The sequence below is a fragment of the Rhinichthys klamathensis genome, unplaced genomic scaffold (assembly GCF_029890125.1).
Source record: "Rhinichthys klamathensis goyatoka isolate OS25496 unplaced genomic scaffold, OSU_Roscu_1.1 h1tg000323l_1, whole genome shotgun sequence".
In the NCBI taxonomy this organism is placed as follows: Eukaryota; Metazoa; Chordata; class Actinopteri; order Cypriniformes; family Leuciscidae; genus Rhinichthys; species Rhinichthys klamathensis.
Window position 1 is genome coordinate 1708669 of NW_026606839.1, and position 14010 is coordinate 1722678.

Genomic DNA, 14010 nt, shown 5'->3' on the forward strand with positions numbered 1-14010 from the left:
AAGTGTGAACACTGTCATCTGAACCCTGGTGACACCAAAGACACTGAAAAAGATGAGTCTCAGGGGGCTTTTACACTGGGTAAAAAACTAAAACTTGCTGCGGTCCGAGCCCGAGCGCGTTTGTTCCCAGCGTTGGTCTGGTTTCACAGTCAACTTGATTCTATCGAACCCTGGTGCGTTTGCGTGCAGATTACGTCATCGCAAACGTGCACGGCGCATGATAGAAAACAGAACGGGGGTCAATATTGTGTTTTTTATTAATTCGCTGCTATTATGCGCAGTTGAGTGAATAATACAGGTTTACTGTGCGCGTGTCACATAAGGTGGACTTCTGCTGCTTGCAAACGGACTCTTTTGAGGAGACAGTGGATTTCCAGATTTGGTGTTCTGATTTCACGCGCAATGCACGAATACACTGCACGCAGGCTCACTCTCGCTCGTATCCAAGGTAAATCATCAACACTATCATCCCTTACAAGTGTTTTATTTAACTGAATACATCACAATGAGCTAAAACGCATGCGCAGGTCACTTTACTTCCTGAACAAGTGCGCTACTGAGTCCGTGCTGCTTTCACATTCACGCGAACCGCGGCACGGTTCGGGAGCAACCGAACTCAGACCACCTCCTCCAGGTAGTCTCGGGTTCGGTACCCCAGTGCGCACCCGGGTCCCATGACAGCGTTCACATTAGCGATTTTTCATGCGAACCGTGCCCCGTTCCGAGCTAAACTGCCAGTGTGAAAGCCCCCTAAGTCCGCTTCCAAACTAACTCTGGTGTGGTTTGAATGATATGTGAACGCAACACGGACCAAAGACATGTAAACGAACCAAAAACAGGAAGATGCGACCCTAAGGGTGTATTCACACCAGGAAAGTCCGATAGTTCACTTGCTTTGGTCCGGACCAAATACATTTTTTTGTTGTTGTTTTTTTGGTACGGTTCGCTTTCACACTGCTCTTTTTACAAGTGAACCAAAATTTGTAAACAAAACCACACGTGTGCTAAGGTCGTCCATTCATTGGACAAGGATTCTCAAGTAGGGAAATCAGGAAGTGCAAAAAGGCTTAACGTAAATGAACGCAGCATCATCCTTGTATTGTAACTATCGTTACATTATATGAACTGCAAATGCTTTTTTTGCATCTATGCGCGATTAGACTAAAGAGAACGCTCTGTATGTGAATGTCCTGATGCACACACTCATTCATTCATTCATTCTATTCCAATGATGCACACACGACGCGCAGAAAGACGCGCAACAGATGTAATGTAGTAGGCTACAACAGATCACTTTCCCATAACGCAACACCGACTACAAAAGCCTGTTAACTCAAAGGCGCAGTGCTTTCTTGCAATTGGGTCGGTTCATGTTCACACCGTAAACTAACCGTACCAGAGTTCGTTTGGAAGCGTACCGAGACCACCTCTTCAGCTGGGTCTCGGTTCGGTTGTTTGGTCCGCACCCGAGTTCGATTGCTGTATTCACACCTGCCCAAAAGGTCCGCACCAAGGGGGGAAACGAACTAGAGTTCGATTCAATCGAACCAAACAAGGCAGGTGTGAATACACCCTAAGGGGGCAGGTGTGAATACACCCTAAAACTCACAGAATGCTCAAGCATAATCGTTTTTTCTCGTCATAGTCGTGACTCGTGATGTTGCTCATCACAGTTCAGTTCAGGCGTCAGAACCGCGTCTCCTCACAGCAGATCTTGGTGTGTGTGACGGAGGGATTCCTGACGCTGTTTTGACTCCTTCACACATTTATAAGCTCTTCACGAGTTCTCAGCTGGTCAGAATACCATCATATGCAGCTACACACACACAGCGAGCGCATTTAGCCCAGAACACAGCATTGGTTTGGATGTTCGGTAAGTTACGTCACAAAATATACATCATAAAAGCCGACCAACCAGGCTGTGAACTAGGGGTGGGGAAAAAAATCGATATTGCAATATATTGTTGTGCTCTCTGTCGCAATAAATAATCGATACACTAACGCCCAATATCGATATTTTATTACAACACAAAATGATTAATTTACCCGTTGTCAGTGTCACTGTCACTACCCAATATCTACCATTCTGTTTGCGGGGGCGCTGTTCGAGTAAATAGGGGTAAAGTGGCGCAAACAGCGGCCGGTGAAGAACACAAGTTAACTAACAACAACAGAGAGAAGCGAGAAGAATGGCGGAAAACAATATAAAACGAATCAAAGACCCACCCGCTAGTTTCCACTCCAAAGTGTGGAGACACTTCGGGTTTTACGAGCAGAGAGAGCGCAACGGCCGCGCGCGCGCACTCTCACGTCTTCAAACAACACGAGCGCTGTCTTGCTCTCTCTCCCTCGCGCATATTAATCAAAATCAATTGACACGATAGTAAAAGGTCGGAAGACCGCAGTTTCACGTGGAGCATTTCGAGATTTTTAGAGATTAGAGACTCGCCTAAACTCAATGAACAACATCTCAACACTAAATTATAAAGGCCTGTCTCATATAGACGCCTGTCTCAAATACAAGCCGGTGCAGTTCGACGATTTGGGAAAATAAAAACCCGGGAAGTTTTACGGTATATTAATTCTCAATATGTACACATGCATTGTTAATCTTTCTTTTCAGTCACATATATCGTGATATATCGTTGATGAAATTTCTTCCAATATATTGAATATCGTAGATATCGCGAATCGTGATATTATCATATCGTGGACCACATATCGCCACAGAATTGAATCGTGAGGTACCTGTATCGTCCCACCCCTACTGTGAACGTATCTCTGTGACTTTAGATAAAAATGCCAATCTGAATGCTAAGTGGACAAGGACTAAATTTCTTTCTTTTTTTTTAGTCCGGACCAAACGAACCGAACTACAAGTCGAACTACATATTCTGTGTTTTGATGGTTACAGTGTTGACTAAAGTCCTGCAGTAATCAGATTCATGATGGTGTCAGCAGAGCAAAGGATTGAATGGATGAGTAGTTAATGTATGTGTTTGAACAATGGAGAAGACAACTTACGTCTCAAATTCTCCAGACAGTCTGATGAAGAGCATGAGGACGCCGACCGCCTCATCTCAAGTGTCAGAGACATGGCGTTACGAGATGGACTGACCACTATTTGGAAGCTCCTTTACAAAGGTTGCGGAAACACAACATAAGACCCAAGCGATCGAGTTTTACAACTTCACAATATTGAATTGCTTGTATACTGACGAGCAACTTTTGCAGAACAATGATAAAAAAAAAAAACATTTATACAAACTTAACATCTTAAAAGTAGATAAGAATCAGCATTGATTTACCATTCTAAATCATAAACGTTGTACAAACATCTGCTAAATGCTGTTCTGGTAATAACATTTTAACGAAATACTGCAAAATGCATAATTTGGATGAACATGTGCACCTTAAACAGCCATTTTGGTATATTTTCTAAAAATATAAACAACCAAATTGTAAACCACTAAGCAAGCGCAAGGAATATCCATCAAAATTTCATTCATATTTATTTGAACACAAAAAATACTAGGACATGTGCACTTCTTTACATTTGGATAAACACAGATATACTAGAGACAGTTTCTAAACGATAAAGATAACGTACAGCTTAACACTTCATGTGTAAATACTAAATATCTATGAATAATAATGAGATCACTGTAGTTAAAGAAATGATGTCATTTCATATCTTGACCACCAAAAAAATAAAATTTTCACTCAAAAAAATATGAGCATGAGCATGTCACTCGACATGAAAAAATTAATGTGAATGCACATATGCATGTAAATAAAACATATTTCCTTGCAGGGAAAGGCGACTTTGGTTTCAAAAACAAATAATGTCGACCAGACGTGTATGCGTGCCGACCGTGTCTTGAGCATGAGGAGAAAGTCACTCTATTTCCTGACAGGACGTGCGTACAGACCAAAAAACACAGACCCCGTTGATTGAAGGGTTGCTAGAAACCAATAGCCTCGCAATCCAACAGCACGACGTGGCCGTATTAACAAAACCAAACCTTCAGTCATAGCTGGTACACTTTGAAAAGTAAAAGATCCAATTGACCCTTCGCTAAACTCCGCCCCCTGGTTACTGTTGCTAGGGCTGATGAATTAACCAAATGCCTCAGAACAAAATTAGACTTTTCTATGATCAGTGTTATAGATATTATTCATATATGGAATGGTGTGAATTGTCACACTGCAAATCATTTTTATCTTTAAGGAAATTATTGTTAAATTTCACAAATAACGTAATTAAAAGTTGCGGATATGGCAAATCAGCTTGGAGGCATTTCTCTTTTTAATCAATAAATAAAATGAGAAATGTTCTTTTTTTTTTTAATGTTAGAACCAGGAATCTGTTCGAAATGTTTCTACAAAATTTATTTCACTATAGTACAACATTTTCTCTAAGCAACACATCGAATTAACCATGATATTTATTCTTGTAAACCGTACTCCAACAATCTTTTGTTTTATTTACAACTTTCAAAATCATTTTTACAGTGTATTGTGAAATGTTTTGCTGCTATCGCTTCTACTATGAATCAATATGTTAATGAACTAATCATTATTTTACCTCATATAATCCCCAGTTTCACAGACTAAACACCATGTTTGAGCTGTTTTAACTTAAAACAACTTGCACTGCCATATCTTAAAAAAATATCAAGCCATTGTTTTGTCATTCATTTGAGAATAACGTTCATTTGAGAATAACGAGAAACCAATACAAACATCTTAAGATCATGAAGCAACAAGACTTTTTTTAATCTCCAAAGACCCACACAGCAACTCAAAAACATTAACACCTAAAAGGGTTCCTGATAAGACGACGCTTCCTTGTTAAACCGGCTAAGATGATGCAAATATCTAGAGTATTTAATATGTCTGAATTTCCATTGTAGTGGAAACAGCAGCAGGAGGAGGAAAGACTCAAGTCACCGCATCAGCTGAGTCCTACACACCCAAAGAGCCACGCGTTACACAGTCGTCCCGCTGAAGGCTTTAAAAGCCTGACCTTTGCAGGGTGAAGGATGAAACTTGACGGGGGTTTCCCCAAATGTGATTGGTTTCTATAAGGGACTTGTAAAAGAGGAAATTCAGAGGATTTGTGTGTGCTCTTCGAAAGAAACATCAGAGAGGGGAAAATGTTTGACACTCGTGACATGCAGTTGTGTTCACCGATCTGAAGTACAAACCACGCTGATGGCGTCACGGTGAAAAGAACAGGTGTCTACAGAGAAAATGGTGACCAGTGCAGCTTGAAATTGTGATTATTTAGGTGTTAAACAATGCCGGCCATCTCTCCAAGCACAAAAAAAAGATTTTAGGCCAAGTGCAAATGCTATTTATCGATATATCGGCCAGACCAATTAAAGTAATTGGACAATAACTAGTCATTTTAAGATGCTGTGCCTGACGCCTGACGTTTCCGAAATCTACCAAGAGCAAATATTTCCAAAATTTTTAGTTAAACTAGCAAATGCTAATAGATGTTAAAGGGTTAGTTCACCCAAAAATGAAAATGATGTCATTAATGACTCTCCCTCATGTCGTCCCAAGCCCGTAAGACCTCCGTTCATCTTCGGGACACAGTTTAAGATATTTTAGATTTAGTCCGAGAGCTTTCTGTCCCTCCATTGAAAATGTGTGTACGGTATACTGTCCTTGTCCAGAAAGGAAATAAAGACATCATCAAAGTAGTCCATGTGACATCAGTGGGTTAGTTAGAGTGTGTTGAAGCATCGAAAATACATTTTGGTCCAAAAATAACAAAAACTACGACTTTATTCAGCATTGTATTGTCTTCCAGTTCTGTTGTGGATCCGCGTTCAGTGACGCTGCTGACGTAAGACGCTGCTGACGTGTGTCTGGTGTGTGTGTGTGTGTGTGTGTGTGTGTATTCTGGTTCTGTTGTGGATCCGCGTTCAGTGCCGCTGCTGACGTGTGTCTGGTGTGTGTGTGTGTGTGTGTGTGTATTCTGGTTCTGTTGTGGATCCGCGTTCAGTGCCACCGCTGACGTAAGATGCTGCTGACGTGTGTCTGGTGTGTGTGTGTGTGTGTTCCGGTTCTGTTGTGGATCCGCGTTCAGTGCCGCCGCTGACGTAAGACGCTGCTGACGTGTGTCTGGTGTGTGTGTGTGTGTGTGTGTGTGTGTGTGTATTCTGGTTCTGTTGTGGATCCGCGTTCAGTGCCGCCGCTGACGTAAGACGCTGCTGACGTGTGTCTGGTGTGTGTGTGTGTGTATTCTGGTTCTGTTGTGGATCCGCGTTCAGTGACGCTGCTGACGTGTGTCTGGTGTGTGTGTGTGTGTGTATTCTGGTTCTGTTGTGGATCCGCGTTCAGTGCCACCGCTGACGTAAGACGCTGCTGACGTGTGTCTGGTGTGTGTGTGTGTGTGTGTGTGTGTGTGTGTATTCTGGTTCTGTTGTGGATCCGCGTTCAGTGACGCCGCTGACGTAAGACGCTGCTGACGTGTGTCTGGTGTGTGTGTGTGTGTGTGTGTGTGTGTGTGTCTGGTGCGCCCGAGCTTCGTTTACAGTCTGAGGGAGACGCACGCTGGAAACAAAACAATCTTCGCAAACATGTCTAAGGATTTCCACACAGAGGAAGACTTGCATTTTTTTGCCCAGCCATATTTATTTGAACCCGAATACACACACACACACACACACACACACGCACCAGACACACGTCAGCAGCGTCTTACGTCAGCGGCGGCACTGAACGCGGATCCACAACAGAACCAGAATACACACACACACACACACACCAGACACACGTCAGCAGCGTCTTACGTCAGCGGCGTCACTGAACGCGGATCCACAACAGAACCAGAATACACACACACACACACACCAGACACACGTCAGCAGCGTCTTACGTCAGCAGCAGCACTGAACGCGGATCCACAACAGAACCAGAATACACACACACACACACACCAGACACACGTCAGCAGCGTCTTACGTCAGCAGCGGCACTGAACGCGGATCCACAACAGAACCAGAATACACACACACACACACACACACACACACCAGACACACGTCAGCAGCGTCTTACGTCAGCGGCGTCACTGAACGCGGATCCACAACAGAACCAGAATACACACACACACACACACACAGCAGACACACGTCAGCAGCGTCACTGAACGCTGTATATGGCTCCAAATATTGTAAGGAGCGTGACATTTCCGTCACTCGTTTAAGGTATTCGGGCCAATCACAATGCACTGGATCGTTGGCCAATCAGAGCACACCGCGCTTTTCAGAACGATGAGCTTTGTAAAAATCTACGCGTTTCAGAAAGGCGAGGCATAGAGGAGCAATAATAATGTACGTTATGTGTAAAATAATTACTTTTTTAACCTAAAACCACGTAAACACATTGCATTAAACCAAATAGACAAAATAATGATCTTTTTAGAACCATCATAGTTTATCAAGTTTAAATCCCAAAAATTGGTGTGTTCAGTCTTAGAAATGATACTATACCATCCAAAAGTTTGAGGTCGATACAAAGACATGTATAACATTACAAAAGATTTCTATTTCAAATAACTAAATGACACTGAAGACTTAGTGGTTCAACGGATCACAAAACTCACGGTTCGAATCATATTATGGTTTTTGAGTCACGGATCGAATTGTTTTTTTGGATCCACAAGACAAATTATAAATAAATCACATGGACGGGTCAAATGTAACTTTGCTTTCCAATTATTACTTAAAGCACACTTTAAGTAACGGTACTTAAACCACTTACTAGCCTTACTAATAAAGTTAGCTAAAATGGAAAGTGAACAGTAAGTTTAAAAAAATAGGAAAAATGCACAAACCACAAGCATAGATAAACACGATACAACAAAGTAAATGTAAAATAACACTACAGTGTTTACAAATTAAATATCGATTAATCTTTGTTAAAGCTGCGTTATGTTGTTTGATTAACATTAAATGACAAACAGCAGCAGGTCTTGGGCTGTAATGGTTTAAAACCACTTTGAATGTCTAAATTGGCAGATCAAAACACGTGCAAATGATAAACTTTCACTCTATGATGGTTAAACTTTGCAATTAATCCGCGAATCACATGCGTGCCAGACTGCGGGGCCGGGTCCGTACGGATCAACTATTACACATTTGACCCCTTGAAGACTGAAGTAATGATGCTGAAAATTCAGCTTTGCATCACAGGAATAAATTACATTTTAAAATGTATTGAAATAGAAAAAACATTGTAATAATATTTCACAATACTTCTGTTTTTACTGTATTTTTGATCAAATAAATGCAGCCTTGGTGAGTATCAGAGACTTTTCATGAATATTGAAAAATCGTACCAGACCAAACTTTTTAATGGTAGTGTGTGTACCGTATTATAAGCCAACCTGCTCTTCTAGATGTGGGTAATCGATATCAAACATTACAAAACCCCATAATAGTCAGCGGTGAGAATGATAAAATTAGCCAAAATATTTAATAACTAACATTAAAGAAGCTAATGATGTAAAAAAAATAATAATAATAATTCAGCCTGGACCTGCTGATTAGACGACTGAAACTATACGGCTGTTGGATTACATTTGATCGGAGGAGCAGAATACGAAAGCGCTTTTGTTTATTTTACGAAATGGATCCAGAGGTCAGTGATACTGAAAGCTCTTCAAACACACAGAATAAAAGCAGTACAAGAAATACAAGCTCTTAAACGAGGGCCTATTTCAAATCTTGGCACTTTAATCAATCAGCCACCTTCATTTAGTAAAACAGGGCCGAATATTATAATTAATTTAAGCAAAAGCAGCATATCTGCAATATTAAATGTGTCAAATTCTATCAACATCAAGAAGAGACACAAAGCCTCTTTTTTTTTTTTTTTCAGCGTTAAAACCTCGTACTTCAAAGCCCAGGAAAAAAAGGAGCTCGGCAAAATAAAAATGGCATCCAGTTTGAACGTGAAGCGGGGAGAGAGGTCTCTCACGGGAATGGTTCAGATCACAAAGGCCAACGTCTAATGGGTAGGAGAGTGAGTCACACGCCTGTTTCTGTCTCGCGCTTTTCCCTTTTCCTCCCTCCCTCTCGCTCTCATGCAACCAGCTCCCGCTCGCACGAGCTTCATGGAAACACGTCTGCTCTAACCGTCCGGCGTTCAGTGGATGAACTCGACAGAAACGCTGCAGCGCACCGGTGTCATCTGTGCAAATGAAAGCAAAACTAGGACACGACTGTAAACAGAGCAGCGAAATGTGCAGAGACACAGTTGGTGCACTTCTGATTTCTTGCAGACAGACATGCTAATGTTGGGTAGTTCATGTATTAACATAGCAATTTTAGGTTAAAATGAATGTATAAATGTTATCTAAGGGGAAAATAAAGAAAGTATTAGCAGCATTATTTAAAATAGTTTTAACATGACAAACTACGTGACATTATGAATTTCATGTCAATGCAGAGACATTTCTAGATAAAATATATGATCTGGCTAAAAAAAAAGAACTTCATTTATTATTTCAAATGCACTCGAGACTTCAGGTTGTGAATGATTGTACTGTATAGAGGTGTGGGAGATATACTGGCAGACACGATTAACATTAACCAGTGGAAATTTGTCAGCCGGTAGATATTTTGTACTATCGTTTCTAGTTGCTTTGCTGTGCGGTCACGAAGTCTCGGCTTTTACAAGCATTGCTGTTTAAAAACAAGTGATTTCAAACCGTTGAAGCGCAGAGAAAGACATTTCGCTACTGTATGCAGAGCGAGTGAGAACTGAATCGAGTTGTTTAAGACAGTCATTTCAGGCATTTATGTCTTAAGTGAATGTAGATAGATAGATAGATAGATAGGCCTAGATTTTTATTTGTCCTCTTTAAGAGGAAATTTGTTTCCACCGTAGATGCGTACATAACACAAACACACGTAACATGTTAAATTATCAATATATCATAATACCATCAAAAATAGTTGCTGACATCACCAAAAAACAACAACAAGATTCATACATGACATATCAATGGCCGATTTCCTATGCATTTAGAGCTCGTATTATATAGATACATGAACAAAACTCTTACTATACCTGGCCTTTCTACACACCGTTTTTGTGCCTTTCGCAACGCATGAATGTACCGTAAATAGTCAAGACAAAAAGGCACAAGTATATTAGATCCGTGCATTCGGGTTTAAAGTGACAGCAGCCTAATAAACCTGCTGTCATCTGTGTGTCATTAATGTTAATTAAAAAACAAAAGAGAAACAAATCTCTCACTGCTCTTGACGGAATCACTTTTGTAACTTTAAATAGGAATCAATGTATATTTAATTTATAAAGTGGTTTTACTTAGGCTAGGCAAGTATTTTTTGTGATATTGAAAATGGTTATAAAAAAAATTCAAATGGTATCCAATTTTGATTTCATAAAACCTTATTTAAAGCAAAAATAGCTATATATATTGTTATCATGAATTTAAATTGCTCATGTTGTAATATAAGATTTCGGACATATCGCCCTCCCCTAGTACTGTACTATTAGTTGCTTTTTTCAAATCCGAGAAATAAACAAACTTTAACATGCTAGTTAAAATACAAAAACAATGAACTGCTGGCTTGAACAATATGGATTATATTTAGTGGCCAATAATACCAATATCAACAGTGGCTGATATAATGTTGATTTCTTACTACTACGGTAATAAAAATCTATATATTTCATGGAAATTTATGGGAAATGAGACATAGACAAAATTGCCATACAATTTACATTAAATTTTATTAACATTACTCTAAATTCATGTTGACAGGAATATTTATGTTTACGTCAATTGAAACTGACATGTGGGAAATACCACGTCTAATAATCAGCCAACCGGATTTAGTTATCGATCGCTGAAAATAATATCAAAATGGACAAATATTGGTTTTAATCGTCTGGCTCTATTAATAAAAACACTACACTCACTCAGTCATAATACATTTAGAACAAACACTTTTGCACAGAAAATGCATATTCTTTGTTTTGACTTTGTTTGCTGTAAATCGGTGCATGTATGAATGTTATGTTAAACACATTGTGAACACACTGGGTGAATTAAAATGTTAAATGATTAAAAAATTAATGGTATTATTAAGAGGAGAAGAGAGGTGTGGCTGCTGTATAACAGCGTTTTTCACTTTTAGGCCCAAATGAGAAAAACGAATGTGTGTCACAGGAAAAAACATCTGCCTCTTTGGGGTTACGTTTATTATTTCAAACTTTTAAGCTCAATTTGATTGTCAGTCTATCTTTATTTTGGCTCAATCTGTGTCGCTTTCCATCTGACAAATGCACTTTGTTATTTTGCTGTGATACGTGTGAGTGTTGCCTTGACAGTCACTGCAAATTCCCACCGCATCAGCACCACCACGGACCGTTTATCTAACGTAAACACGCCATATAACTATAAAACAAGCATTTTGGAGGCTAAGTAGCCCTGAAACAACCTTAGACAGAAACGAGGCTGTCATTGTTCGTCATAACGCCGTTGAATTGCACAGATTCTCACACACAGGGGCCTTTCGTGCGAGTGGCCCCCATGACTTTAAAAAGGGTCAATGGAAAAACAGCAGGAATCACAAGCTCTCCTTGGACGGTGGCCCAGCTGGGGAAAACTCGGATCTTTGAATAATAATCCCTAATATGTCATTCTGAAAGTGTGTGAGTGCAGAACAAGACTAAGCGAGTGTGGGCGTAAACATCTGATCTAGATTCCATACTAAAATGAATATCAAATCTCAAATCTGTCCTCCCTCAACATAAGAATCAAATCAAAACCAAAAATGCTTAAATCATTATAGAAACCACAACAATAATCTGTTCAGTTAAAATGTAGAAAAATTTGAGGGGAAAAAATTATTAAATAAAAAGTAGGCCTAATAAACTTATCTTACAGTAAGTCATTTTTTTCTACTGTATTTTTTAAAAGATCAGCCACAATTACATAAACCGGATTTCATTCACACTAGAACATATATATTTGAAAGACCTAAAATATAATTCAATAATAATTTATTACTCACAAATAAAGTAAACTGCTTTCAGAATTCATACCCACCCTGTAATCAAAAACATATATTGTACAACATACATATATTACTGTATATTGCATATTTTACATATACACACACACATATATATGAGTGCATGTATGCATGTATATATATATATATATATATATACTATTGTGCTTATAGTAAACAATGTAGTATCGTGTTATGTCATCACAAAAATCTCTATGAAAGACACTACGAACTGCACCTGCATATGACATGCTTCTGTCTGTCGCTGCACAGCTGAAGACGCCTCGTACGTCCTTTAGACAAAAGGTTTCTGTGCGAAGGACGGTCACCAAATAAAGCTTTGTGCAAACCACACACACACACGCAGACCAGAGCTGCATGCATGCATACAATATTTCATGCACGTCGCAGCTGCAACCAAGCTCAATATACCAAATGCCAAGATAAAAGATTATACAAATATATTTACATGCATGCCATACATGTATGTCAGACATGCTCCAGTCATTTATAAATAGAGAAAAAATGGGTGGTGGAAAATAATGCAAATTACAATAAATGCAATGCGTTCTAGCTGACTGTCTGACATTAAGATCCAACTTAAATTGGTTTATTATGAAAACTACAGCATACAGTGTCACGTTGCGGTCTGCGCCACCCCTCTCACGCACAGACAATGAGCCCGCAGTGGGTTTATGAGACATGCGGGCCCCTCCGCGTATAACGCGCACCGCACGCGCCTGTCACTGACGCACGCGCGCGGAACACTAGCAACGCTATCGAACACAAACCTGCTACAATACTTAATACCAATACTCGTTTTAAAAGCCTCGAAAACCCTACACACAGCGCGTTATTGTTGTTCTACTACTCAAGACTGGTTGGTTAAGCTTCTCCGTAGCAAAACTAAATGCGTTTTCCTCCTTCTATAGTCGGAACCCGCGACAACAAAAAAAAAGAAAAACAAGCGAAACTTTCTGCTTACCGCCTTTGGCTTCCTCTTCGTCATTCACCTACGAGCAGAAGACACAATCTCGACGATTTTAAGAAAAATAAATGTGTGTGTCGGAGGGTAAAAACTGAACATTAACCCTACGGCTGTGTGACGTCTCTCAGTGCTGCTTTTGAAAACATCGCCGTCAGCCCGTCTCTAAGAAAAGCCCCAGCGAAAAAACACAGAAAGCTGGGATCTCATTGGCGGACGAGGGCTCACGTGATCCAGGGCGCTCAAAAACGTTTTGCGCATGCTCACACTCGCTCTGCTGCTAGGCTGTGACTTGCATACACTGATATTTTTGCTGTTGAATATATCTCGTTCTATTCTACTCATGTTTGTATGTTTATTTTAATATCATGTTATTGTATTATTTATATTATTATTTAATTATACAATACTTTGTTATTTCTTATTTATATTTGTTATGTAATTAAATAGCTTCTGAAATCTCGAAATTAAAAAAGGGTTGCTGGGTTGTTTCGACACATCTTTGGTTCAAATGTGGACAAACCCAACAATTGGGTTTACAAATTTTTTTTTTTAAATTAAACCAACGGTTGGGTTTATCCACATTTGACCCAAACATGTGTTGAAACAACCCAGCATTTTTTTAGTGTTTGTATATGTTCTTTTGATTTTCATTAATTATTTCATTTATTATGTCTTCTATTATTTTTTGTTTTGCAATAATATACAAATGCATAAAATACATAATGCCCGAGGAGGCTAGAATATAGAAATACTATCAGAATATAGAAATTGTAGGCGGAGCTGAAATGCAAAGAATATGTCCTGTGGTGTTTATATTTAATCTACTTTATTTCTTTATTAACTTGTGTGCGTAGTTTCCAATATTATTTTGTTTTGTGGTTTTATAGTTTGGATTTTGTAAGATTGTTTTGTCCCTATAATAAAATAATAATTGTTTTTATTTAATCTAAT

At 39.4% G+C, this 14010-nt stretch overlaps 1 protein-coding gene across 1 annotated transcript in view; it reads right to left on the reverse strand.

Annotated features, from left to right (window-relative positions):
* ankrd12 (ankyrin repeat domain 12) overlaps positions 1 to 13236 on the reverse strand; it is a 69619-nt gene extending 56383 nt beyond the window's left edge. The window contains exon 1 of the mRNA XM_056271630.1: positions 13057 to 13236. The gene's annotated coding sequence lies outside the window, so the exon portion shown is untranslated. The remainder of the gene's footprint in view (positions 1 to 13056) is intronic.
* Between the last annotated feature and the right edge of the window lie 774 nt (positions 13237 to 14010).